This window comes from Lycorma delicatula, chromosome 9, assembly GCF_047948215.1.
Source record: "Lycorma delicatula isolate Av1 chromosome 9, ASM4794821v1, whole genome shotgun sequence".
Lineage (NCBI taxonomy): Eukaryota > Metazoa > Arthropoda > Insecta > Hemiptera > Fulgoridae > Lycorma > Lycorma delicatula.
The window spans coordinates 17,307,566-17,334,880 of NC_134463.1; the positions used below are offsets into that span (position 1 = coordinate 17,307,566).

Consider the following 27,315-nt stretch of genomic DNA (forward strand, 5'->3'; position numbering starts at 1 on the left):
GTAGATTAAGCAGTTTTTCTTGTTCAAAAATCTTCCACTTCATATGGAAATATTGCACTTAAACAGAGTTACCTGAGTAATATTTAAAAAATTAAAAAGAAGAATCTTTGAACTCGAACCATTTAATAAAAAAAAATCTGATGTGGACACCACATGTCTTCCTTGTACCCCTATTAAATTACATATACACATTTTTTTTAAATGAAAAGTACATAAAATTTTATTTCACTAATAATAACTTCTGATTGTTTTTCTTTTTTTTTTTATTGTTAAATTATAAGTTACTGTAAAAGATTTTTAAAAATCGCGGGTTAATAATAATTGATAAATCAATATATTTAAATAAAAAAAAGTTAATAAAATGGACATGAAGTCTGATTCGAACCTATATGCCTTCCCTTGTAAGATCCAAATATTTCATTAAATTAAAATTTTATTTGGCTATAACTCTGGAACCAATGAAAATAAGTACCACAAAGCTTGAGAGCTTTTTAAAGATCTATAATATGTATCGTTAAAAAGTTCTCAATGAAGGCTTATTACTGTAGTTAAGAAAAAGTCCAAAATCCAATTTTTTTTTTTTTGATTTTGGGCTTTCTGGACACTTTCGGTTCAGTCGAGTGCAATCTTAAGGGGAGGTACACAACTAGACATTATAAAAGTCCTAAAATCAAAATTTCTAACATCCTGCGGCTAATCGATTTTTTGTAATGCAAGATACGCACTTACGTACAGACATCACGCCGAAACTAATCAAAATGAATTCAGGGATGGTCAAAATGGATATTTCCGTTGAAATCTGAAAAGTGAAATTGTTCGCGATCACAATACTTCCTTTACTTCGTACAACGAAGTAAAATGGTTTAAACATACGGATGGAACTGGAAATCCTTCTCCCCTTTTGATTGAAGTCGATTATTCATAAGTTTATGACGAATTAGAAGATTATGTTTATTTCTAAAAGAAAAATAATTTAAGTTCATTTAAAAAATTTAGTGTAGGCTATTATTTTTATGGAATTAGGTTTTAAATCCTGGATTCGGCTCGGTCAATAATGGAACTTTTATTTCCTTTTGTATATTCCTTTACAATCCTAATATTTTTACTTTTTTTTATTTCAAGCAATTACTTAAAACATTTAAAAACTTTTTGTGGCTTCCCTGTTTTTTATTTTTTCTATAAATGATGTAAATAATCGTTTATTTTTATATCTTTGTATTATTCACTTTTGGTATTAATCTAAACAAACCATTCCGGGGCAGGATTCGGTCATCATCATCTTCTAGAATTTTGCCCTTTTTTCTTTTTCTGTGTAGCTTCCGGAACCACCGTACGGTATTACTTCAGAGAATAAATGAGGATGATATGTATGAATGTAAATGAATTACAGTCTTGTACAGTCTCAGGTCGACCATTCCTGAGGTATGTGGTTAATTGAAACCCAATCACCAAAGAACACCGTTCCACGTTCTGTGTTTCTTCCACCATAGCAGCTCAACGGCTGAACCAATTTAGATGTATAGGACCCCGCGTTGAAATCCTTACGTTATCGGGATTGTCATAAGCTGTATAAATATGCACACACACACACACCCACACACACACATACACACACATATCTTTATTTATATTTTTCTTGTGTATGTGTGTGTATGTCACTGAACTCCTCCTAAACGGCTGGACCAATTTTGATGAAATTTTTTGTGTGTGTTCAAGGGGATTCGAGAATGATTTAGATTCACAATTTGGTCCACTGGAAAATGCTTTTTTAATTAATTTTTTATTTATAAGTAGTTGTTGATTTTGGAATGTTTTACATTGGATCCGGCAGACTGCGCTACCATCGCAGTATCGAATATTCAATAATATTCTATTTTAATTTTAGTTTGTCCCGACAGTTGGTGCTGCGATCAAATTGAGAAAAATATTTCGTAATTTTGTGTTATTATTGTGTTACAAAAAATCGCGAGAAAACAGTTTTTTAATAAATAAGAGGCTAATAAATCAGATGGAAATGTAAACAAAGTAAAACCAATCAGATCAATGCAAGATGACCGCTATCAAACACAACGACCAATCACAAAGAGCCCGTATGGCCGTTGCCAATGTAAACAAAATCACAACTGATTAAGTAACAAGTAGGCAGCACTGCGATCGCGTTTAGAATTGTGCGCGTATTGAGAAATATTATATTATTATTTATTGAAATAACGTTTAAAAGTGTAATTTAAAAATATACATTGTGCAAATTTGTAAGGTACAGTATTGAAGTGAAAATGGTTTTTTAATTTATTTATGTGTTGTTGATCTTGGGATGGTTAAGGTTCACAATTGGGTCCGATAAGCAGCGTGTGGGTCTGGTAGGCAGAGCTGCGATCGCGTTTTAGACGTTTTTTTTTAATTTTTGGTTTATCAGTTGAACCCGGTAGTTGGTGCTGCGATCGGATTCTAGGATTTTTTTTATTTTGTTGCTTTTTCGCATATCAGTTACTTGCGTCGTAGCTTAGTGTTGTTCTTACATTAAAATTCGTATTTTTAAGGTTTTATGATACATTCAATTGTTGTCATTTAATCTGTATGTATACTCAGATCTAGCAATAGCGAAGCATTGCCGAGTCTGCTAGAATTCCGCGCTTATGGAGAATATTATATTATATTATTATTTATTGAAATACCGTTTTAAAGTTTAATTAAAAAATATACATTGTGCAAATTTGTAAGGTGCAGTATTGAAGTGAGTATTTTACATAATTTTTCATGAATTTTAATGATGTATACACGTGCATTCAATAACAATCAACTTAACCTACAAATTTATATTGTCGGTTCTCATTTGATTCTATGCAACTTATGAAGTATTGAACGGCTCTTTGAAAATAAAAATTTAAGTTTGTAAAATAAATTATAACATTTATAAAATTAAAATATAAGTTACTTATAATATAGTTTAAAGTATATTTTTAATTTACAATTATCTAAAATGTGGTAAAATAGTTGTTAAAATAAAGAATGAGACAACTGATAAAAATTTCTACTAAAATTTTAACTACGTTGCTTTTTTACAGTGCTTTAATTTTTTTATTAATTGATTAATTAAGCTGTTACATGGTTATGAAACATCAAAATTATTAAATTTAAAAAAAATATGTAGGAGATACTTTTTTAGAATGATGTTAAGTGAAAATTAGTAGTAATGTGGATGAAAATTTATTAATTACCCTAATTATTAATTTTACGACGTTTCGATTTTTTAATTCAATTTTCATCGGACATCTCAATATTTAGTGAAAATAAATATTAACCATACTACACATAATAAACCCATTACAATAACACAACAATCACAACTGATAATATCAATCATAGTCATTTTAATGAAATTTAGAACACATTCCTTCTAATTTTAACTTAATTAAGTTACTTATATTTATGTTTGTGCATTTATTACAGAATAATGCCGCGTCAGGACAACGTCTGTCGGGTCCGCTAGTATATTTATATATAAATGAAAAGCAATCTTCGTTTTGTGTGTGTCGTAATAACTCATTAACTACTTAACGGATTTCGCTGAAAATTTCACAATTTATTATTATTTGTCCTGGGAGTGTTTAATTGATATTAGTTCCATTTAATTACATAATACCTGTCTGAGGAAATCGATATTGACATAGACAACGATCGATATAGACGTATCTCTCGATATATGTGACATTATTTTATACGTTTTTTTTCTTATGATTTACATAGTAGTGAGATTGGTGAGGTTTGAACTGTGGTAAAAATTTCGGTTAACTGTTGTAAACTTGGCTATAAAACATAAAATAAAAAAATGTCCTCGACGATAAACGCAAGCAACCAAATAGAACGAGCGAAGCCACGATGGGAATGCTAGTGTTTAAATAAATTTAAAAAATGACTGTCATTTCTACAACATTAAATATATATTTAAACAAATTAAAACTGTCTGAAAGCTGTTGGTCACCCATTATTTTATTTAATTAAATACTGCATAAAGATGTTTAGTTCTTTATTTCCATACCTTGTATTCATTTTAGGTAGATTTCATAAGAAAACTACCAACTGTAATAGGTACCATGATTCGACTTCTGAAAATTTCGACATATATATATATATATATATATTGTCGTCGAATGTCTTCGTCGGCTCGTCTTCTTCTTCTTGATCTTCTGCAGGCGGTGGTTGACGTTGAATTGAAAATTCACTCTCGTGCACCCTCTTTTATTGAAGACTGAGATTAGTGGGGCTGCAACGCCGCCATGGTGCGAAAACTGCGCGGTGGGAGTGATGCTTGTATCAGCGCTTACGTATACTCTGCGCTCACATCGCTGCTACCGTGTTCGCTCGCCGATATTAAGTTAGGCATATATGTCGTAACTTTATGCATAAATATATTTCACTTTGTTGTGGACACGATAACTGCCGTAATTTTGCGCAATCACTTTCAAATTGATACGTAAAATATAACGACCCAAAATTTCGGTCGAGTTTGTTAATAGGCAAAATCCAACTGTGGAAGTGAAAATGGGAGCTTTTTCGAAAAAACAAAATATTGCTGTAACTTCCTTAAGTAAAATGTCGAATTCGTTTGAAGTTCCTACTATTCTCTGGATAAGGGCCTAAAACTTATGTAAGTAAAGTTTTTTGATATCACGAACCACCGGTCCAAGGGGTGGAAAATCTGGGGTTCAAACAAAATAAAAAACATACCTCCTTTAATAGGCACAGTATCGAATAGGTTTAAAGTGGTCGTTAGTCCTCTAAATATTAAATGAAATTTTGGTTTGAAACAATTTTCGATAAGACCAACCCTTACGGAAGGGATGACCAAAATGTTGCTGGAATTGTAAGATGGGACTTGGGCTTGTCGTATGCTAAACATGTGAAAAAAGTTTCACATGCAACCGTTGTCGTATTGAGTAAATTTGAAGTTTTTCTTAACTTTAAGGTGGAAATCTTTTTTATCTCCTACTTAGCACCGGTGAAATCTACCTCCGCCTTCCGGTGTGCCGAAAGGGATTTTTTTTAGTTCGATTTGTTGTCAATTTTTTAGTTCAATTTATTTACCTATTTTTATTTTGTAGCACTCGTGTTTTTAATTTCCTGTATTTACTTCATTAAAATTATGTTGTAAAATTTCTTCAGTATTAAGTGATACGGATAAACTGTTTTTGTTTTGTTTTTTTTTACATCACAATTAAATTATTGGTTTCAATTTGATAATCAGTGGGTGGAAAGTCGTGTCTAATCATAAATATGTAATCTACACTGCTCGTATAGAATTTAAAAAAAAATGTGATAAAAAATTTAAATTTTTATTATTCAGCGATGGAAAGAGAAAATTAATCAAATTTCTTATTTTAGTATTCGAAAAGCTTTTATTTATTTAAATTTCATTTTCGTGTCGTGAAATTTTACCATTGAAATATTGCTACTGATTTCAAATACCATTCAGTTTATTAAAATTATATACATCTATATCTGTTTTATTTGTGTTCACCTGTATGTTAAAAACGTATCGATTTGATTTTCTTTTATTTATATGAAATGTAAGCGTTGAGTTCTAATGATTTTATTTTTACTTTTTACCGTAAAAAAAACTTACCTTAGGCTTTGCGTAAATAGAGTAATGATTGAGAAGTGTAAAACAAATATTGTTCTTTCGATATCTTAATTGCATTTTCCAATATAGGCAACATGTACTGTGTATACGTTATATTATGTTATGTAGTAAAATACACTGATGTAGAAAAGTTATTTTTTTTATCCGTACACAATCGTTTACTATATCTTTATCCTTGGAACTTTCATAATGAATGAAGGTTTTGAAGTTGAAGCAATCGATTTTGCTGGATTTCCTGTTTTATATGTAAACAGGATAAAATAATATCATTCTAATCAGTTTATTTATGGTTTTTTCGTATATTTTCCTACTAAGTGATTCTATGTGTTCATTATTTTCTTTATTGGTGCGCTTCCATACTTATGTACACGTTTGGTCACCCACGTTTCATTTTTATGTTTATTTTCTAGTGTGGGGTGTGTGTGTGTGTGTATGTATGTATGTCTGTATATATATATATATATATATATATATATATATATATATATATAAACAATGAGTGAGTATAAATCGATGAGTATAAAAGAAAAAAAAGAAATTAAATTTAGAAGGAATGATAAAGAAAAAAATAAAAGACTAACAATGTTGGCGATATCTAGATTGGAAGAATGGTCAAAATAAAACTGATGGGGATATATTTATGTATAAGAAGGAATTAGCAAGTTCATATATACTTGATTGTCATTAGAGTTATTTTTCTTATTGTGCCATCACCGAACAAAAAACATTTTTTCACTGGTAACTTCATCCATAAGTTCATTCCAAGAATGCACTATCGCTATAGGTTTCGAAATTCTCAGCTTATATTTAGCAGGATCTAGTGAAGTCTAAAAGGGGAAGAAGGGATCAAGAATAAGAGAAAGTGATATAGGTTGTAAGAAAGGACATTCTACGTATAGATGAAGTGTAACATAAAATAATATTGTATTCAGAGGATATATCGAGCTATCTTCCTGGCAGTGGGCGCCTATCTCGCTAATCAATTCCTATGGATATCAGGCCACTTTTACCCCGACAATGATGCAACTGATCAATTATTTTACTAAATCTTTCTCATTTATTAGTCATTTAACTAAGCTACTGTACTACAAACCTAAAAAAACCTGTTTTTCGATACCGAATTTTATGTTTTACTTCGTATATCTTAAAAAATACTGGAGTTACAGTTCTGGGTCCTATTTTATCCTATCTTCCAGTTAAAATTACATAAAAAACCACCAACTATACTCCTTAATTTAGTTCTTATTAGAAAAGCTGAAAACCGGCCGAAATCTTTGGCAAGCCGTAACTCGAACACAAAGTATTTCCAGACCTATATTTACATAAACCTTTTTCATAATTTTCACCAGGAGAAAATGCCCTGAAAGTTTCTCTGTTTCTTCGTAGGACATTCTATTTATACTTTGTTATTATTGTTTTTTTGAATGTTAAGTTTTAATATTTTGGACACAGCACATCTATGTGCCATATGATAAATAAAATAAATAAATTATATGTGTATATATATTTGTTTCAGGGATGAAGCAGAAGATGTTACGGAAAGATAGTTGGCTCAGAAAGTGATGGTTATCTAAGCTTCGAATGGTGTTAGACTGTGAAGTAATCTGAAATGTCGACAACGGTAAATACGACGCAGGATATAGAAAACGTTAAAAACATTAAAAATTACAAAAAATTGAAGATGATACAATCATATAAGTATCGTGAAAAGAATGTTGATAAAATAATAAATATAAGAAAGACAATTAAGGGTAAAGGATACCGTTTAATGAAATTTATAAAGAACAAGTAAAAAGGAAGAAATTAAGACTGATTAAGTCATTAATTATATTAATAAAAAATGAACTTTTTATTTTTAATCTTCAGATCTATGTTTGTTTATTGCTATCGGTTTCCGAGCTTAACAATTGCCTCGCTTTATCTTTAAGCATCCGTTAATCGTATTAACTCTTGCTTTACGTAAACAACGATGGGTTATGCTTATTCGATTTGATTCTAGCCAAGCAATATTAACCGTAAAATACGATTATTTAATACCTGAAGATGGATTCGAAACCAGTAGCAAGAAAGAAAAATAAAATTGGACGGAACAGAAAAGGATATTAATTTTTATTAAATTACATGTTTACACTAATGTTTATTTTTTAGTGGTCGATTAAGTTACAGTTAGTCGGACCTGCTTTCATATGAACACAGTCTCAAGGCCAAATTAGAGAGTATTCATCCTTGTACTTCTTCCGCCATGATCGGGCACATAATTCTTACTAACATCTTCCACATCACGTGCCAATTCGGTTCGGTCTGCAACATCCATGATTTTATCTGTGGTAAGCATGTCGAATTTTCTCAGGAAAGCTTCCCTGTAATGTAAGAACCGATCCCACTCGAAGATCGTGTGTTCTGCGGTGTTTTTCCTTCCGCAATAATACTTTTCGCGGAAGGTCTCAATGGGTGCGCGTGCAGATACGCTTTAAAGTATATGTGACCGGTCAGGAATTGGATTAGCTCGTATCTCACTTCCTTGTACTTTCTATCCAGCCATATCTGGAGGTCTATCTATATCCCATTGATTAAAGAAATTTGTTTGAATTTAAAATGCAAAAATAAAGACAGGACTTATAAATATAGATGTTAATTATTATAAGAGATTAACCTACCTATATAGCGTTTCTGAATAATAATTTTTAACTAAAAATGAATCTTATTATTTGTGTAAAAATGTAGAAAAACGTGATTTTTACTTCTTGTTTTTGTTTTATTATACCGTTAATAGAAAAAATTATTTTCAAAAAATTAGATTTAAGGCGGTACCAAATTTTATTGATAATATTAAATGAATACTATTTTTTTTCTTATATAAACTAAATCACTGCTTGAACACTGATGAAGAAAAAAATTACGGGCAATAATTAAAAGAAAAATCCTAATAGATGCGATGTTATGTAAAAGAATATTTAGAATATTCAGTAACATTATGAAAATTTCCTTTTCTAAACGTTATATTTAGTTATATATAGAAAAAATGTGTACAAAAATTTGTAATAAGTTTTCAGTTAAAAAAAAAAAAACTAATTCTTTTCCGATGTTCTCATTTACATTCTCTCGTTAGCCATTGAGAGAACCAACCGTTTTACATACTCCTTTTAAAGTTTTGAATGGTAAACATTTGTAAAATAGTCCAGTTTCGTCATTATTAAAAACTAGTAATTAGTCATAATCAACTGCTCTTTAGCTCTTGCAAAAACACCTATTTTTTATACAAGTCGTTCTAGTTTTTAAACTGCTTCAATAGGCTCCGATCAACCTCTAAATACTAAAGCATTTAATACTTTTATAATGAATAAAAGTAAAATTGCTAATTTAAAATAAAATAAATTTAAAAATAATAAATAAATAAATTAAAATTAGAAATTTCTAACTTTTTGAATTAAAAGCGCAACTATTTTAAAAATTATACATAATTAACTCCCCGTTGCAGCTTCGCCCGAGCTATATGGTTACTTGCGTTTCTCGTAGCGATCAAACTTTTTATTTTATGTTTTTTAGTAAAGTAACCGGAAGTAGGTGCAGCCAGTCAGTCACACATATATTAACAGTGGCAGTGGCTGTTGGTTAACAGCCAAAATAAAATATCGGAATTAAAAAAACCCGAAAACGGTTTTTAAATATTTTTCTGAAGAGTATTTGTAAGCTCAGATGTACTGAATATCTCCCTTATCTAATATCTCAAATCTAATATGAATATTTTCCCATAATATGAGAAATAATACGAGAAAATCTAATATGAGAAAATTTACAATCATTATTCGACACTTTTTTTTACCTTTTCATTATCCATCAAGGTAGAATTTCAAAAATCTAGAAATTGGTTTATTGACATGAAGATGTCAGTAAACCAATTTACACTCACCAAAAATCAGGTTGATTTCTTAATTTGTTACAGAAAAATAAAAAAAATAACGGGTTTTAAAAAAATTCAAAAATCAATTTTAATCCTTGAAACTCGGAATGAAACTCAAAAATCTAGACATCATATTAATTTGTATATCGGATCGACCAATTGATATTTAAAATTATCCATATAAATATTTTTTGCGGTTTGATACTTATAACGTAATATTTTTTTACCATATAATTATATGTTATAATATATCATATTAATTTGATATATTATATATTACTACGCGAATATATGTTAAAAAATATGACATTACGTGTTTCATATATATATATATATATATATATATATATATATATATATATATAATATAATTAAAATATTAAATATAATTAAACTTTTTTTATTAACAATTTTTCATTATTTATATATATACATATACTAGCCGTCCCGTCTAGCCAGAACCTGGATCCTCGCGGCCCAGGTTGGCCTAGGCAAACCCCGTAGCCAACTCAGGGGCTCCTCGGGGCTTACCCGAGGACCGAAGGGCTTGCTTTGCTCGCTATTCCGTGTTGCCAGGGGGACCGGCGCCCTGGAAACCCGAAGAGCTCACTTTGGTTGCCAATCCCATCTACCCAGAGGGCTCCGCCCCCTTGACCTTTTCAGTCTTTGTTACCTCTTTGGTTATGAGATTAATACATATAAACAACAATTAAAGTATTCAGGCTAGAAAAACTATAAAAAGAAACTAAATTACAAAAGTAAGAACAGTAGTTAGTAACTATGTTAACTGAAGTATAAACAAGTTTAACGACGAAAAATTCATAACTTATTTCTTTGCCATGGAGGCAGAAATATAACGATGAAGTAAAAGGATTAATCTTCTTTTTCCTTAATGAATATCATTAATTTACAACTTCATCCTCCTTGGGGATGGAGAAATAATGAATATTTATAATTTCTTAACCTTCAATGGAGCTAGGGCCTCGATCTACGTGTTAAACTTTATCTGGGATAACACGAATATAAGCTGCAAATTTGAAAGTAATTGGTCGGTTGGTTCTCGCATGATTTGAGAACAAACAAACAGACAAACGTTTTATATATGTAGTATATATATTTCCGACTAACCGTGACGTGTTAGATCGTGTACCTGATGCGTACAAAAATTACCCAATCTACTAACGAACATTCCGTTTGAATTTTGCAAATCGAACGATTGTTTGCAGAGATATTATTTGAGTTCCCCATTGCACCTCCCAAAATAGCGCCCCAGGGATACCCCTTTTGTTACCAGTTGATAGTGATGATTAATGTAGCCCTTTCATGAGGTGCTCGCATACTTCACCACTCTAGCTTCACATGCAGTCCCCACGGGAAGCCTATTATTGTTAAACGTAAATTTTTTTAATTTATTTAATATGATTTTATTCAACATAAATTTAATTCTATTAATTTTGTAATATTATTGATGCGATTGATCCGAATCATTCAGTTCAAACCCAGGTTACATAGTGATAGAGACTCACAGTTCATTAATTTTGTTCATTAAAGTTTGTGCTTTAACCGGCAAATCTCCACTAGTACATATATATATATATATATATTTATACTTTTTTCGAGATGAAATATATCCAAAAATCTTCTCAGTTATGCCAAGAAACATGGGTAAAAATTTGATTGTTATTCATCGAGTAGTTTTTTTGATAGTATATATATATATCGGAGGGTCATTCAGCAATTAAATAATTATGATGGCAAAACAGTATGTGGGTTAAAATACTTATCACACACAACTCGGGAAATAATCGTTAGTGCATTGGAAAGTACTATCTCAACCCACTGTACAGTCTCGATTCGGCCTCCATTTGTTTGATCCACACGCGACGTGGTAAGAAGTTTAATGGCAATGACGATGTCAAAGAAAATGTGCTAAATTGACTCCGATATATAGGCAAAAATTTCTTTGCAGCAGGAATAAATAACCTGATTCAGAGATGAGAAAAGTGCATTAATGTCACTGGAGATTATGTTAAAAAGTAAAAAGAATGTCACTTTGTTTGAATAAACCGTTTTAGTTTCAGAACAATTTGTGTCTTTAATTATTGAATGATCATTGTATATAATTGAGAGTCTGCACGATAAATGAGAATTTCCATGATTATTCTTTCTTTTTTTTTTTTAAAAATGGTAAATAAAAAAAACAAATACTTGGGACCATGGATCGTTTTTAAAATTTTCTTTTCAGTTTGCATGAAGCAAATATTTCATATGCGTGATGCATGGCCTAAAGGGTGAGGCTATTCATCACGCATATGAAAAAGTTGGCAAACATGAAATTTTTAATTTGAAGCTATGACTTTCAGATAATATTACATATCACCATCAAAACTTGTTGTCATTTCCATTCTGAGATACCGTCCTAAAATTATTTTTTACCTTTCAGTGGGTTTAATTTAAGAGGGTTTTATAAAATATTTTTACATATTTTTTACTCGCATTTTAAGGTTACCACGCTTATATGTAATATATATACTAATCTCTGACTAAAACTGAGATTTTAAAAATTCAGTAGCTATGTTTATTTGTGTATTTTTTCTTAACTTTTTCATAATCTGTTCGTTTGAATTAATAACTTATCATTTATTTTTTAATAGAAATTAAAAAAAAAAAATATGTAAATATATATATTTAAACGTAAATAATCGTTTTTACCGATATTGGAAACATAAAACGAATTTATGCGTAAGTTTCAGTTTCTCTTATCCAAAAAACGTGTTAGTCTATTTTACATTAGAGTTTGACAGTCAGATAATATGCATATTTAGGAAAAGATAATATCAGTAAATGTAAATGAAATTATCTCGTATTTTATAATTAATTTTACACATAGCTTTCAATAAAAATTGGATTTATGTTATTGGAAATATTCTGTAATAGCAAATGTAAATGGTTTTATCTCATTCGTAATGTTTTTAATAGCTTTTTAGGATTATTATATGTTTGGTCGTTAATTTTTATATCGATAATTAAATATTTTTTCTTATTTTGAAATATTTTATTGTATAGAATTTATTTCAACATATTTTTGTTTAATTGATTTTTATTTATCTCACTACTAACTTATATCTGTAGAGAGGAGACATCTTTTTCATTTCTTCCGATAGCCGTATTCAGCCATAGTTCAGATCTCACAAATCTCACTATTAAATTTTTACTATTACTCACTATTAATTTTTTTATTACAAAAAAAATATAAATAAATGACTTACAACTTATTTTACTGAGTTTAATGTGATCTATAAAGACAGATATTGTATATAGCGATAATTTTCTAAGTCAGTATCGATTTTTCAGATAGTTATTACATGATTTACTAAATTTAATTTCATTACTATTTTTTATTTCATTAGGCCATATAAGTAAAGATTGTAAGTAGGAGCCGATGTACATCCTGCAAGATGTACGGTCTTATGCCCGAGGATGCAAGATGGGACCACCTGCGTCAGGAGTTGTCTTCATAGTAACGTCATGATGTCATTGAGGGACAGCTCAACCTGGCAGGGGTGGGAGGCTTTGGTCTTCTACCTTCAATGATCGGGTGGTGACTCCTTTAAGATGCCATTCTTAGAAGAATACAATTTAGTGATTTTTGTCTGATTTATGTATTTTAGTTTGTATTTTTTGTTGTTACTTGTCTATGTTAATTCTTTATTGTTCCTGTTTCTCTATTGTTTTTATTTTTATGAAACACTATATTATAGTGTTACTTTAGTCGCTAGTGACTGTAATTGTTGATGCGATTGTAAATAAAAGCATTAAAAAAAAATAAAAAAGTGTCCAAAAAAGCCCAAAATCCAAAACAATTTGAATTTAGGACTTTGTCTTAATTGCATTATAAGTCCTCATTGAGAGCTTTTCAACGATATATCATAAGTGGTACCTATTTTCATCGGTTCCTGAGTTATAACCAAATAAAATCTTTATTAATGAAATATTTAGATCTTAGGGTAAGTCACATCTGCTCGAATGAGACTTCTGTTTTTTTTTAACTTTTTTTTTAATTTAAATATATTGTTTTATTAATAATTATTAATATTGTAAAAATATTTCTACGATGAATAATAATTCAATAACTAAAAGTAAGATCAGAAGTTTTTAATGAAATAAAATTTTATGTACTTTTCATTTTAAAAAAAAATGTGTAAATGTAATTTATAAGCGTGCAAGGTTGTAGGTCTTGTACAATCTTGTTTTTACGCCTTGTACATGTGTTGTCTACAGTAGATTTTTTTATTTAGCATATTATCTAAGTACGAGCATTTTAAAATTATAAGTATATTCATTTTTAATACTATCAAAAAGTAAGTGAACGTACGTTTCGGAAAAAAAATCGATAACAAAAACAACTGGTTTAATTCCTTATGTAATTAATATGTCTTTATATTTAATTTTTTTTCATGGTTTCAGTTTACATAATGTCGAATTAGATTAAATAGTGTTATAATACTTATATAAATATCTTAAGAGTATATTTTTTAAGTTTTTGAAAAAGAATTTGACATTAATAAAAAAAGATAAAAAAATAATTAAATAATAATAATAATTGAGAATGAAGTAAAACCAACCTCAATTTTTTTCCTCATTAGGAAGCCAGTTGTTATTACGTTTGAAAACAACGATAAAGATATAATTTGGTTTAATATTGAATACCATGGAATAATGAACAAATTTTAGTAATAGTAATTAATTGATTTTACGTATGAATAATATGCAGATTTTTGTGTAATCAGTGGATGCAGACGTTCCTTGATGAAAATCCATCAAAACAAACAAAAAATAATAAACAAAATATGTTCTTAGATTTTCACAAAATTTATTTAAAAAAAAAAATTATAGTTGTGATTTTTTAAATTAATTTTTAGAAATTCTGTATCACTTTTTTTTTGTTTTGTATATTAAAGATTGCTGTTTCATCGTAATATATAATTTAACGTTACAATAAAACCATATTTATATATGTATATTAAATAAGCTCTATTTTGTTTAAAAATTGTTTCATAAATTGACACTAAGCACTTTTATTCTGCAGTGCGTATCGTGAATTTTAAGCCACGGTTCGTTGACGTAAACTGCACATACGTATGTTTTTCATGCATTCGTTTACGTCAGAATTGAATATAGTCATATATTCGTAATGGATTTACTCAAATAATGTTCTTTGACATTGAACGATTTATGTACTGCTTTGATTCTACCGTCCGTAATAGTACTAAAATATCATCCATACGTTTGATGTTTATTTACAGACAGTGTTAACTCATTCATTTTCAAAATATTAGATTGCCTCACAGAATAATGAATTTGTAATTATTAATGGTAAGCAGTAACATTTTTTAAAATTATTATTATTATGAATGTAGTAACATTAGGTTAAGTTGAATTAGATTTGGTGTAGAATTATTATCGGTGATTGATTATTACCTTCCTTCCGGTAATGTACAACGAGGATAAAAATAAATCTTTTAGAGCGGTTTAAAATATATTTTTATCCGGGTATTAATTTTTAAATTAGATATTAATTTATTAACACCGAAGTCTATACGACAAAAAACTTGCGGGCGTGGATTATAAATTACTCATTTTAGCGTCTTTTATGATATATTTATATAAAATATTATTATGCCTTGTTTTTATTTATCCAATTTTAATAAAATTAAAGAATTACATTTAATTAAGAAACTAAAATTAGAAAACCCGTTTGTTTGCGTTTCAATAAATAAAACTACATTGTTTTAGTTATTACTAGGTTGTGGAAGTTGATAGCCGATTTAATATATTTCATTATTCCGGAAATTTTCTGAAATAGCGGCAAAACAAAAATAAATTGATGTGTCCACTGTAATAATTAATTGTGATTTAATTTTTACTTGGTCGAAACATATATCTGTTATTAGGTAGATTTCAGGTAGATATACAGTAGCAGACTTAACTGGTAAACCCACCGGGTTGGTCTAGCGATTAACTCATCATCGCAAATCAACTGATTTCGAAGATTCAAATCCTAGCAAAGGAAAGAATAACTTTGTTACGGATTTGAATACTAGATAGTAAATACCAGTGTTCTTTGGTGGTTGGGATTTAATTAACCACACATCTCAGGAATGGTCGACCTGAGAGACTTTACAAGACTACACTTCATTTACATTCATACATATTATCCTCTTTTATCCTCTGAAGTAATACCTTACGGTAGTTCCGGAGGCTAAACAGAAAAAAAGATAATAACCTTGAAGTAAAAGTTTACATATATATATATATATATATATATTTGTTATTGTTTATATACTAAATCAAAATATTATAAAGTAGAATTATAAACGAGTGTTCCGATCTTAAGTAATAAAAATATTATTACATTAGCTATTTAAAAATTAAAGAGATAAAACATTTGATTTAATTTAAACGTAATAATATTAAAAATGCCTATCTTATAAAAACAAAATTTATAAAAATATACGAATTATATACGTGTAATGACACGCTTATAATAAATTATAATACGAAAAAATAATTTTAAATTTAACATTATAATACAATACGAATAAGATAGGGCATCTTACACTTTAATATCAACGCATCACTTTATATTTAAATGACTTGAAAATAATGACGTGAGATTTAATAATTAAAGGTCTGATGTTTACTCTAATATAAAAGAGGGCATGGTTTTAAGTGGACTTTTATTCAAAATCAGTAAAAGATCTTTATAATTAATTAAAAATATATTATTGTTTTTATTTTTACATAAAATATTTTTTTTCAAACGGAATGAATTATCCAATTTTAAGAGGCTGTAAATGGATAAAACCCCCAAATTACAAAAATTTATTTAGTTTATTTCATAATATTTTTGAACAATCTATTGTTTTAGGTAGATTTCATAAGAAAGCTACCTATTGTAATGGGTACCATGATTCGACTTTCGAAAAATTTCGACTTACCTTTGCGTTTCACATCTCTCAGATCCCAAAACCACCGTCAGTTCAAAAGTTTATATATATATATTTTTTTTTTTTTTCACTTTCCTGTAGACACGATAACTGCCGTAATTTTGCACGTATTACTTTTAAATTATTCTCTAAAAAAAAACTCGACCCAAAATCTTGGCCCAGTTCACTAACGGCCAAAATCAAACCATGGGAATGGAAACGGGGGGCTTTTTTAAAAAAACAAAATATCGCTTTAACTTTCTTATTAAGTAAAATATCAAATTTGTTTAAAGTTCCTACTATTCTTTATTTCTTAAGTTTATTTCAGTAATTTTTTTTTGATATCACCAACCATTAGCTCAGGGGGTGAAAAAAATCGGGTTTTGAAGACATAAAACATCATACCTCCCTTAGTAGGCACAATATCGAATAGGTTTAAAATTGTCGTTATTCCTTTAAACATTACCTAAAACCTTTGTCTGAAACAATTTTTGATGACCAACCCTTACGGCAAGGGATGACCAAATGTTTGCTGGAATTGTAAGAAGATGGGGCTTGTCGTATGCTAAACATGTGAAACATTTTTGCACATGCAACCATTGTCGTATTGAATACATTTAAAGTTTTTCTTAATTTTAAGGTGGAAATCTTTTTTATTCCCTACTTAGCACCGGTGAAATCTACCTCCGCCTTCCGATGTGCCGAAAGGAATTTTTTTATTACACATTTCATGATTTTTATTTATACTCTGTTTTCACTTTAGAACCGCTTGTGAATAAGTGTATATAGTTTAATAAGCAGATAAATTAGAGAGAGAGAGGGGGAGATGTATGCGAGAAGAGCGTACGTTGTTTGTCTTTCGTTCCCTACTTTGTTTTCATTTCACCATAAACGTATAAAAAAAGAAAAAAAACAGTAACATACGACTATTCATGGTATACATTAAAAATAAAAAAACTTACTGTTCTAATTTTACTGTCCAAAACATAATGTATCATTATTGTATATAATTCAAATATATGCAAAATACACGCACGTCTGCACTTGTATACCAGAAGTACCTCAATTCTTTACGCTTTGAACGTAAAGAGCAGTTGTACGATTTATTTAGTTATGTTTGAGTGAATATAAATTGGGGTTATGGATGGATAAACGACAAAGATGGTCTTTTGAATTTTAATGTAACTGAACTATGCATTTGTTACGTTCTGTTGCTGAACTGTAAATAAAAATATTTTATAAAAATATATTTTGTAAAGCATCTTATTTGATTTCAAAAGCTAATTTTATTTTTTTTAAATATTATTAAATGTTATTTAGTCTCAAAATGGTTAGGTTTTATAATTTTTCCCTTTTATCATTATTAACAAATATTGTTATTACATTTTTGTAAGTTTTAATAGTATTTTTATTAAAAAAATAATAAATTTGTAATATGTTTAAGTACAGTGCCTGTTTATTGACTGGGACATTTTTCCTGCATTTAGTTGTTCCTGTAAATTTATTTGTTACTTATAAAATTCAAAATATCTGGTTTTGATTTGCGGGCTCCACTGTTTTTGAGAAATTGCTTTTATCATTTTTTGAGAATAGGTCAAAGGATGACAAAAACGATGTTAGCTAATCAATTTTTAGATTGGGATCTTTGGTTCCACAACACTCGGCGAGTAACGAACGTTGTGAGTGAAGTAATTATATATATATGAATGATCCACGCGAGTTTAATATATAAACTGGTTCTCATCAAATTTTAATGTGTAATTCTTGTCTCGGTGTTTTGAGAGGTAAATAAATTGCACTATAGAGGCGCGCCAGATTCATCAATAAAGGTACAATATTTAAGATTATTAGATAATTTTTACTTTTGTATTATTAGTTTATTGTTTATATTAATATTTTAATGTAGATATTTTACTACATTAAATTCGCTCTTTAAAATTACATTTTAAATTGAACGAACGACAATGTGTTCTTAAGAAAGAAAGTAAAAGTCAAGAAGAAGAACCTATTTACTTATGACAACTAGTTAAAAAGAAGAAATAATACACATGCTTCCATGATCGAAGATACTGCCACCAAAAATGATACGATTTTTTAACTGGCAGTATGTTCGATCAGAGAAGCATGCGTAACATTTCTTCTTTTTAATTAATAGTCATATCGACCGGTAATCGCCTAAACAGACGTTGCCTCGATCGTGCCCATGTGTCGTGTCGTTGAAGCGCCTCCCTAGCTTAGGACCCTTACAGGCCCTCCCATAGGGTTCCCCCCCTGGATCAGGAATATCCCGACCTTCCCTTCTGGAATGTCGATATACCCCTCCCCATATGACTATTAGTTTTTTTTAACCTCCGGATCCACCGTTAGGCATTCTTTAGAGGATGAAGATGAATGATTTGTAGCGTGTGTGAAAGTGCCATGCTTGACCGGGATTCGAACCCGAGACCTCCGTATGAAAGGCCCCGGGTTCGAATCCCGGTCAAGCAAAGTGATTTCGAAGGGGTTATGGCTGGCCACCTCGGTCTCCTGATTTATCCCCTCCTGACCATTTCTTGTGGGGATGCATTAAGGATGCTTCTTAAAAAACTCATCCTACACCGTTCCGTAATTGCAGAACGAAATTTAACGATGTGTCACTGCAGTTCCTCAACAAACGTTACAACATGGGTTTAAGAGCATGCAACGTCGTATTCAATTACGTAAATCGCATAATGGGGGTCATTTCAACAACCGTTGTAAGTTACTCATTTTCCCATAAGGCGGCGTCGCTTTTTGAACACTCTGTATACATATGCATATGTTTTACAAAATTTTTTAACTTAAGGTTATGGTGGATAAAAATTGTAAATATATCAAAAGAGGACGTAAAAACTGAGTTCTACTACATTTTCTGAAAATCTAAATCACATCTTTTTAGAAGTTTAAACAAGTTTATATCAAAATAACGTAACAAAATCCTTAATTTTTCATATTTTAATGTTTTGTAATGTTGTGTAACTTGCTTTATTTGTAACAATATTAATTAATCAATGTTTATTAATAATAAAATTGATAAATCTCTTAATCTGTTTTGTTATTGAAACCATAATTTGTTGCTTTTGAAAATTATCGTAATCTTTTGAACCTAAGATAAAAGAATCATGAGCTGAGTATTGTTTTCTTTAAGAGTAATGATATTCTCTTTTCAGCCAGTTTATGTAATGAACACAGTGAATTCGACACACAACGAGATAAATATCAGCTGCATTTCAATTGGATTGGCATACTTACATTCGGTGTAATGAAAAAGAAAATCTGATGTGGGCACCATATGATTTCCTTGTACGCCTATTAAATTAACATATTCACTTTTTTTAAAAAGAAAAATACATAAAATTTTATTTCATTAATAACTTCTGATATTTTTTCATTTTTTTTTATTATTGAATTTTTATCGTAATTTTTTTTTACAATCGGAGGTTTATATTTGTTAATAAGTGAATATATTTAAATTTAAGAAGAAAATTAAAAAAAAAGAAGTCTGATTCGAACCTATGTGCCTTCCCCTTCTAAGATCCAAATATTTCGTTAATTAAAATTTCATTTGGCTAAAACTCTGGAACCAATGAAAATAAGTACCACTTATGATACATTGTTGAAAACCTCTAAATGAAAGCTTATTACTGTATTTGAGAAAAACACCAAAATAAAAAAAAAATTAATTTTGGATAATTTTGGTTCAGTCGATTGCAGTCATAAAGGGAAATGCACAACTAGATGTTACAACAGTCCTAAATCCGAAATTTCAACATCCTACAGCTAATCGTTTATGATTTATGCGAGGTACATACATACATACGTACGTACGTACATTCTTACATATGTACATACATACGAACGTACAAATGTTACGCCGAAACTAGTCAAAATGGATTCAGGGATGGTCAAAATGGATATTTCCGTTGAAATCTGAAAACCGAAATTTTTCGCGGTCACGATACTTTCTTTACTTCATACAAGAAAGTAAAAATGTGTATATCTAATTAATATAGGTGTACATGTAAGTCATATGGTGTCCACAACAGATATTTTTATGATCACAAAGGATTTTGTAACGCGTGAAAAATATTAGACGTAACTGGGATTTGGATTCAGAATTTCCCGGATGAAAGACAGTGACTCTATTACGTTGCCACTATATTTATTATTCTATTACATATAGGTCACTACAAAAGTTCTAATTTAAATTGAAAATTAAAGATAAACATTTATTTAATCTCTTTTGTATTATTTGAGAATATTTAAATAAAACGGTTGTAATTCATTTTAATCGTGTAATTTAAATGTTAAATATTTGTCGAGTAAAAGATTGAAATGCATTTAAAAACCGACAGTTTTAATTCTTTAAAAGAAAATATGCGTTTTTTTCTCTCCTTTATTATCATTAAAACATTTATTTCTTATACATATAAATATTAAATTATTTAATAACCATCTCACACTTAACTGTTATGCGAAAATAAATATAAAAATATAAGATAAAATTAAATAAATAAACACGCACAAACTTTATTTATTTTAAAATTTATGGAAAGAAGAAATGTTTGTATTTAATAAATTTTTCCGGAGGTAATGGTTTTTATTTTATTTATTTTTTTAATACTTTTATTTATAGTCGCATCAACAATTAAAATCATTAGCGACTTATCAATGTAATGCAACGGTAACCGGTAACTTCATCAGAGATCAGCTGATTTCGAAGTCGAGAGTTATATAGTTCAAATCCTAGTATCATCCTCATTCATCAATACCTTACGACGGTTCCGGAGGGTAAACAGAAAAAGTAAGATTTGAAAGGTTAAATTCAACAAGATGGAATATGTCGACCTCCGCGGCTGAGTAGGTTTTGCGTCTCGGCATTTTGTCCGGAGGTCCCGGGTTCGAATACCGGTCTAGCATGGCATATTTTCATACGCTACTAATTTTCACCGGGTTAATGACCACAGGAGCTGATACCTGCTCTTTTATAACAAAAAATAAAGTATGTATATATTATATATGTATAATTATTTATGATTGAAACGGAAGTAACTTCATTTCCTTTTTATTATAAATAATGTAAATTTTATTTTTATTTTTTTAACTTACGTAATCTAAATAATGAAGTGTACATATCTTTATTATTTTGAAATTTATCAGTAAAATATAAAAATATTAGGTCAAACATTTAATATAATATGTAACCTAGTGAAAAATTATTGGTATGTTTTTACTTTATTATATTATTATTATTTTATTACAAACGTTAATTATCATTAAATCCGGACCTGGAATAATTTCATAATCCATCTCCATAATATTTCTCTGTAAAAATTGTATCAAGATTTATACTTTTAATGCCATACAATATAACAACAACATATATACTTTTTACTGTTTATTCAAAATGAAGAAGAGAGACACAAAAAATTTATATATTTTTTGTATTTGATTGTCAGATTAGTAATAATGATAATGTTGATTATACCTTCACTCAGTCATCAACGTTATTTGTCTCAATTTTTGCGAGCGAGTTCATTTATTAAGAGGTTCCTAACTACCATTAGATAAGTAATATCTAACGGGTAATTTCCCGCTCAGTTTGACTGATGATAATGTATGAAAAAGTTTAATACAGAAAATATAAAAGATGGGTGTGATAAAAGTGGATTTGTTTTGAAAATTTTTACGTTTGATGTAATTTCATGGAAGTTATTAAAAAGTCTAATTTAAAATTTTTTTTGTGTGAAATTATAAAACTCGTAATTTTTGTTTATTTCTATACTTTTTTAAATAATTATTTTTACGTCACAGAAATACAAAGAAATTTTATTTGATCATATCGAAGAGAATGTAAAATATATTTAACTAGTTCTCTATCACGGCTTCTCGTCCGCGCTATTTTTTTTTTTTAAGTATTCACTATATAATCTTCGAAGCTTTTGTATGAGAATATGAAATAGAAATTTTGTAGCATATTAAAAATGTCATGCCTGACCGGGGGATTCGAACCCCGGAACTTCCAGATAAAAGTTAGAGACGCTACTACTCCGCCAAATTGGAAATAGTTTTTTTTTTTGTAATTATGTGTGGGTTTCTCTGATAGTTATTATTGTTCACAACTTACCGGATAGAAAAAATAATTAGATAAAAGGTTTTGTACAAATTAAAATTTTTAATTAAATCGGTAGGATACTGAAGTAGTTAAAAACTACTTTGTTCCCAGTCCAACAGTTATTCCATTTTTCGGAATTGTAATGGTTACATACTTTTATAATGTTATCTATTTGAAATATCTTTCAGATTCATATAATCAATTTCAAGGTGATGAACAAAAACGGATCAAGATAATTCAGGAAGGTTGAACTCAATTTTGAACCGAACATGTACGTTGCACTTCAAGTGTTTAAAAAGGTTTTCGTTGTGTTTTTCTACAAAAGAAAATTTGTATTTTTCTAGACGTTGTTGAAAGTCGAGTCTACGCCAGTTATGTGTATGACTTTTCTGATGGAACTTCTTAGTTCAGGATATAAAAATCTACAGAATGTTCTAGTAAGAATAGTTCTCGCGAGTCGCCACCAGATTAGACATAGACATAAAATTTAGTCGATATCGAAATTCAATATTCCTCACACCATTAAAACTTTGTTAAATGTGTAAATAATTATCATTCTCATTAATTTTATTATCAAATTAATTTATCTTTGTATACATACAATAGTAATACAAATTGGTCTTTTTATGGACAATGACATTAAATTTAATAAATCATTTAATTACTGTCTGGAGAAGTCGATATTTATATAGAGGAAGATTGATGTAGGCAATATCTATCAATGTGTAGAACGATATTAAATTTAATTTTAGATTATTTATTTGTATTACATTATTTTTTTATTTAAGATTTATAAAGAGGTGAGGATGGTGGGGTTTGAATTGTGTTTAATATTCCTGGGGCATAAGAAAGCTATAATTAAGATTTCATAATGGTTCAGTAGTTATCGCGATTATCAGGAGGAAAAGAAAAACTCATTTTCTTTTTGTCTCTTTATATAGCAGTGTTACTTATTATTACTATTTAAGTTTTTTTTTAGTGTAATAGTTTTAGAAAGCCAGCCGATAAGGTTTAAAAACTTACAAAAACCAAGTTTATTAATTTTTTTATTTTTATTTTAAATCATATAATTACTTTCTAAGAAACAGAAAAACTGGTATTAATATGGTAGGCGATCTACCGCTGTAGTTTGTTAGTTCTTAGATGGCGCCACAGAAACGCTATGTTGAAATAAGAAAATAAATACAAAAACTCTGATGTGGACACCATATGACTTCCTTGTACGCCTAGTAAATTACATATAAACATTATGTTTAAATGAAAAGTAGATAAAATTTTATTTCATTAATAACGTTTGAATTTTTTTTCTTTAATTGTATTTATTGAGGTATTATTTTATCGTAATTTTTTTTTACAATCAGAGGTTAACAATTATTAATAAATCAATATATTTAAATTAAAAAAAAAATTTAAAAAACTTCCCCTTTTAAGATCCAAATGTTAAGCAAAATTTCATTTGGTTATAACTCTAGAACCAATAAAAATAAGTACCACTTATGAAATATCTTTGAAAAGCTCTCAATGAGGGTATATTACTGCAGTTAAGAAAATTCCAAAATCAAAATTTGTTTTTATTTTGGGCTTTTTTGGACATTTTCAGTTCAGTCGGTTGCAATCAAAAAGGGAGATGTACAACTAGATGTTACAACAGTCCTAAATCTAAAATTTAAACATTCTACGGCTAATTATGCGGGATATATATAATTTTGATGAGTTATGTGAGGTATGTATGTACATACGGTGATACATACGAACGTATAGACATCACGCCGAAACTAGTCAAAATGGATTCAGGAATGGTCAAAATAGATATTTTCGATGAATCTGAAAACCGAAATTTTTCGCGATCACAATACATCTAACATACGTTCGCTAGTAATGTTAGCGAGCGTACGTTAAATTTAGTTAGATTATATTTATATCCCAAAATAGCTGATTTGAAAGTCCAGAGTTCCAGCGTTAAAGTCCTACTAAAGGCAGTTACTTTTATATAGATTTGAATACTAGATCGTGGATACCGGTGTTCGTTGGTGGTTTGGTATCAATTAATCACACATCTCAGGAATGGTCGTACTGAGACTGTACAAGATTACACTTCGTTTATACTCATACATATCGTCATTCATCCTCTGAAATAATGTCTGAACAGTTATTCCCGGAGGTTAATCAGGAAAAAAAAAGATTATATTTATAATTATAAGCATATAATTAAAACAGGAGCAAGGTTAATTTATTCTTTGTGTGTGTTCATTTTCTTATTTCAATATAACGTTTCAGTGACGCCATCTAGGAACTAACTCACTGCAGCGGTAGATAGCCTTAACATTAATACCGAAAACTTTCCTTATTATGTGGTGTTATCGATTCCCTGCTACGATTGTTGTATCTACTTTGATTTTAGTTAATAATTTCACTAATATGTTGTTTCGAAAGTTCCATATTATTTTATACGATAATTTTTTTAAGGTATTAAATTTAGATAAGACAACAACCAGAAAGCTTTTCACTATAGTTCGAGTTTTGATTTAAATAATGGGAAAAACATGAATGGTAGGCCGCACTGTATTTTAATATGGTTTTTTTTTTAATGGTTTACTTATCTATATATTCATCTCCGGGGAAAAACCATTTGTTCTTTTCTGGATTTTCAATGACATGTTATCAAGAATCATGAATTTTTATTGTTGTACGTAAATCGTAGGTTTTGTTTCACAATGTCATCTTCAGTACAAATCTTACACGTTTTCTTTCTTCTTTAAAATCTTAACAGATTTGTATCCGATTTTTTTCTTTTTAATTTTAAATTTGATTATTTTATGTAATTTCTAAAATCATTTATGTAATAGTATTAAAAAAAATTAAAACATTTTTGTTTGATCGTTTCAATAACTTTTTTTTATATTATTGTTTTGAAGGATCTTCTTTTTGCAGTCAAACTGGAACTTCTGTTAATTTTAGCTATTTGAATTTTCATACGTCATTACGGATTGGTAGATAATTAGCCAGTTATAATTTACATATCTTGATTTAGTAATCTATTTTGGTACATCATTTTGATATGTCACTCTCATCAGGATACTTATTATCATTCAATGTACGATATCATATTTTTTAATCGTCTTGTAAATTTTTCCAAATATACAATTAAATATATGCTTATACTAGAAGAAAGGCGCCGCGAAATATAACTAAATAACGTTTATGAATTTAGCATACTAATAACAAAAAAAAACTTTTACAACGAAAAGCTTCAAAATTCTATACATTTTTAGTTGTTTCTCTAGTTGTGATTTTTTTAACTCAACCTCTAACCGCAATGTTTTCTTTTTTTATCCCCAAAACACAAATATAATTTTAGATAAATAGTTTGTATAAAGAAGTATATAAATCGTTCCAACAAATGAATCATTCAAGAAGTATAAATCGTTCGTGCGCTGCACGCAGCAGCTGCTCGACGCACCACGTGGTCCGCTCTGCGCCAATAGCAGCTAAAGTAAAAATCTGATCTGGATAACACATGACTTTCTTACACGCTTATTAATTTTTTTTTAGTGAAAAGTACATAAAATTTTATTTCATTAAAAACTTCTGATTTTTTTTTATTTTGTTATTGAATTATTATTCATCGTAAATTTTTTTTTACAATCATAAGTTAATAATTATTAATAAATCAATATATTTAAATAAAAAAAAAAATTAAAAAAATGTATGTAGATGAAGTCTGATTCGAACCGATGTGCATTCCCTTGTAAGATCCAAATATTTCATTAATTAAAATTTTATTTGGCTATAACTCTGGAACCAATGAAAATAAGTATCACCTACGATATATCGTTGATAAGCTCTCAATTAAGGCATATTACTGCAGTTAAGAAAACGTTCAAAATCAATTTATTTTGGATTTTAGGCTTTCTGGACACTTTTTATTCAGTCGAGTGCAATCATAAGGGGAGGTGTAAAAATATATGTTACAAATGATACATGATACATTCGTACATACACGCGTGATACATTCGTACGTACAGAAGTCACACCGAAACTAGTCAAAATGGATTCAGGAATGGTCAAAATGGATATTTCCGTTGAAATCTGGAAACCGAAATTATTCACGATCCTTTACTTCGTACAAGGAAGTAAAAACAAATGAAAATCAGGTGAAATTTTGATTGTTGGGTTTTTCTGATCTTGACGTTTCATGATTTCTTAAACCCTTCCTCTAATCAAAACACACAATTTTAGTGTTAAAAAATTTCGAAATGTTGTACGTTCGTACTATATTGGCTGTTTTTTGCTTGGTATCTTTAGACTGGTGAACCGATTTGTATGAAATTTGGCTTGGTTTTTTTCTATAAATAGCATTGATGCCATTTAATTTTTGGTCATTATTGATAAAAAGAATTTTTTTTCTAATAATGTATCTTTCTTAACCAACTTTTCGGAGAAAATTACGGTTTTACTATCTGTCGCATGGTAGTGTGTAGGTGCGGTTGGGGGTGGGGGGGGGTAAAAATGAACTTTTTTTACGTTTTGAGGTATGAGGAGTATGAAAAAACCATTCACCTGAAGTGGGATTTCCTTATATATTTATAGGCCTACGTATAAAATTATGTGGCTCAAAAATCTTCAAAGCCACTAAATCAATTTCATTGAA

The 27,315-nt window shown here is 29.1% G+C and overlaps 1 protein-coding gene and 1 pseudogene across 2 annotated transcripts in view; one reads left to right on the forward strand and one right to left on the reverse strand.

Moving 5' to 3' along the window:
- The window catches only part of LOC142330004 (putative multidrug resistance-associated protein lethal(2)03659), a 196,293-nt pseudogene extending 186,548 nt beyond the window's left edge, over window positions 1–9,745 (forward strand).
- The window catches only part of CCHa1 (neuropeptide CCHamide 1), a 174,936-nt gene that overhangs the window by 109,013 nt on the left and 38,608 nt on the right, over window positions 1–27,315 (reverse strand). The window lies entirely within an intron of this gene.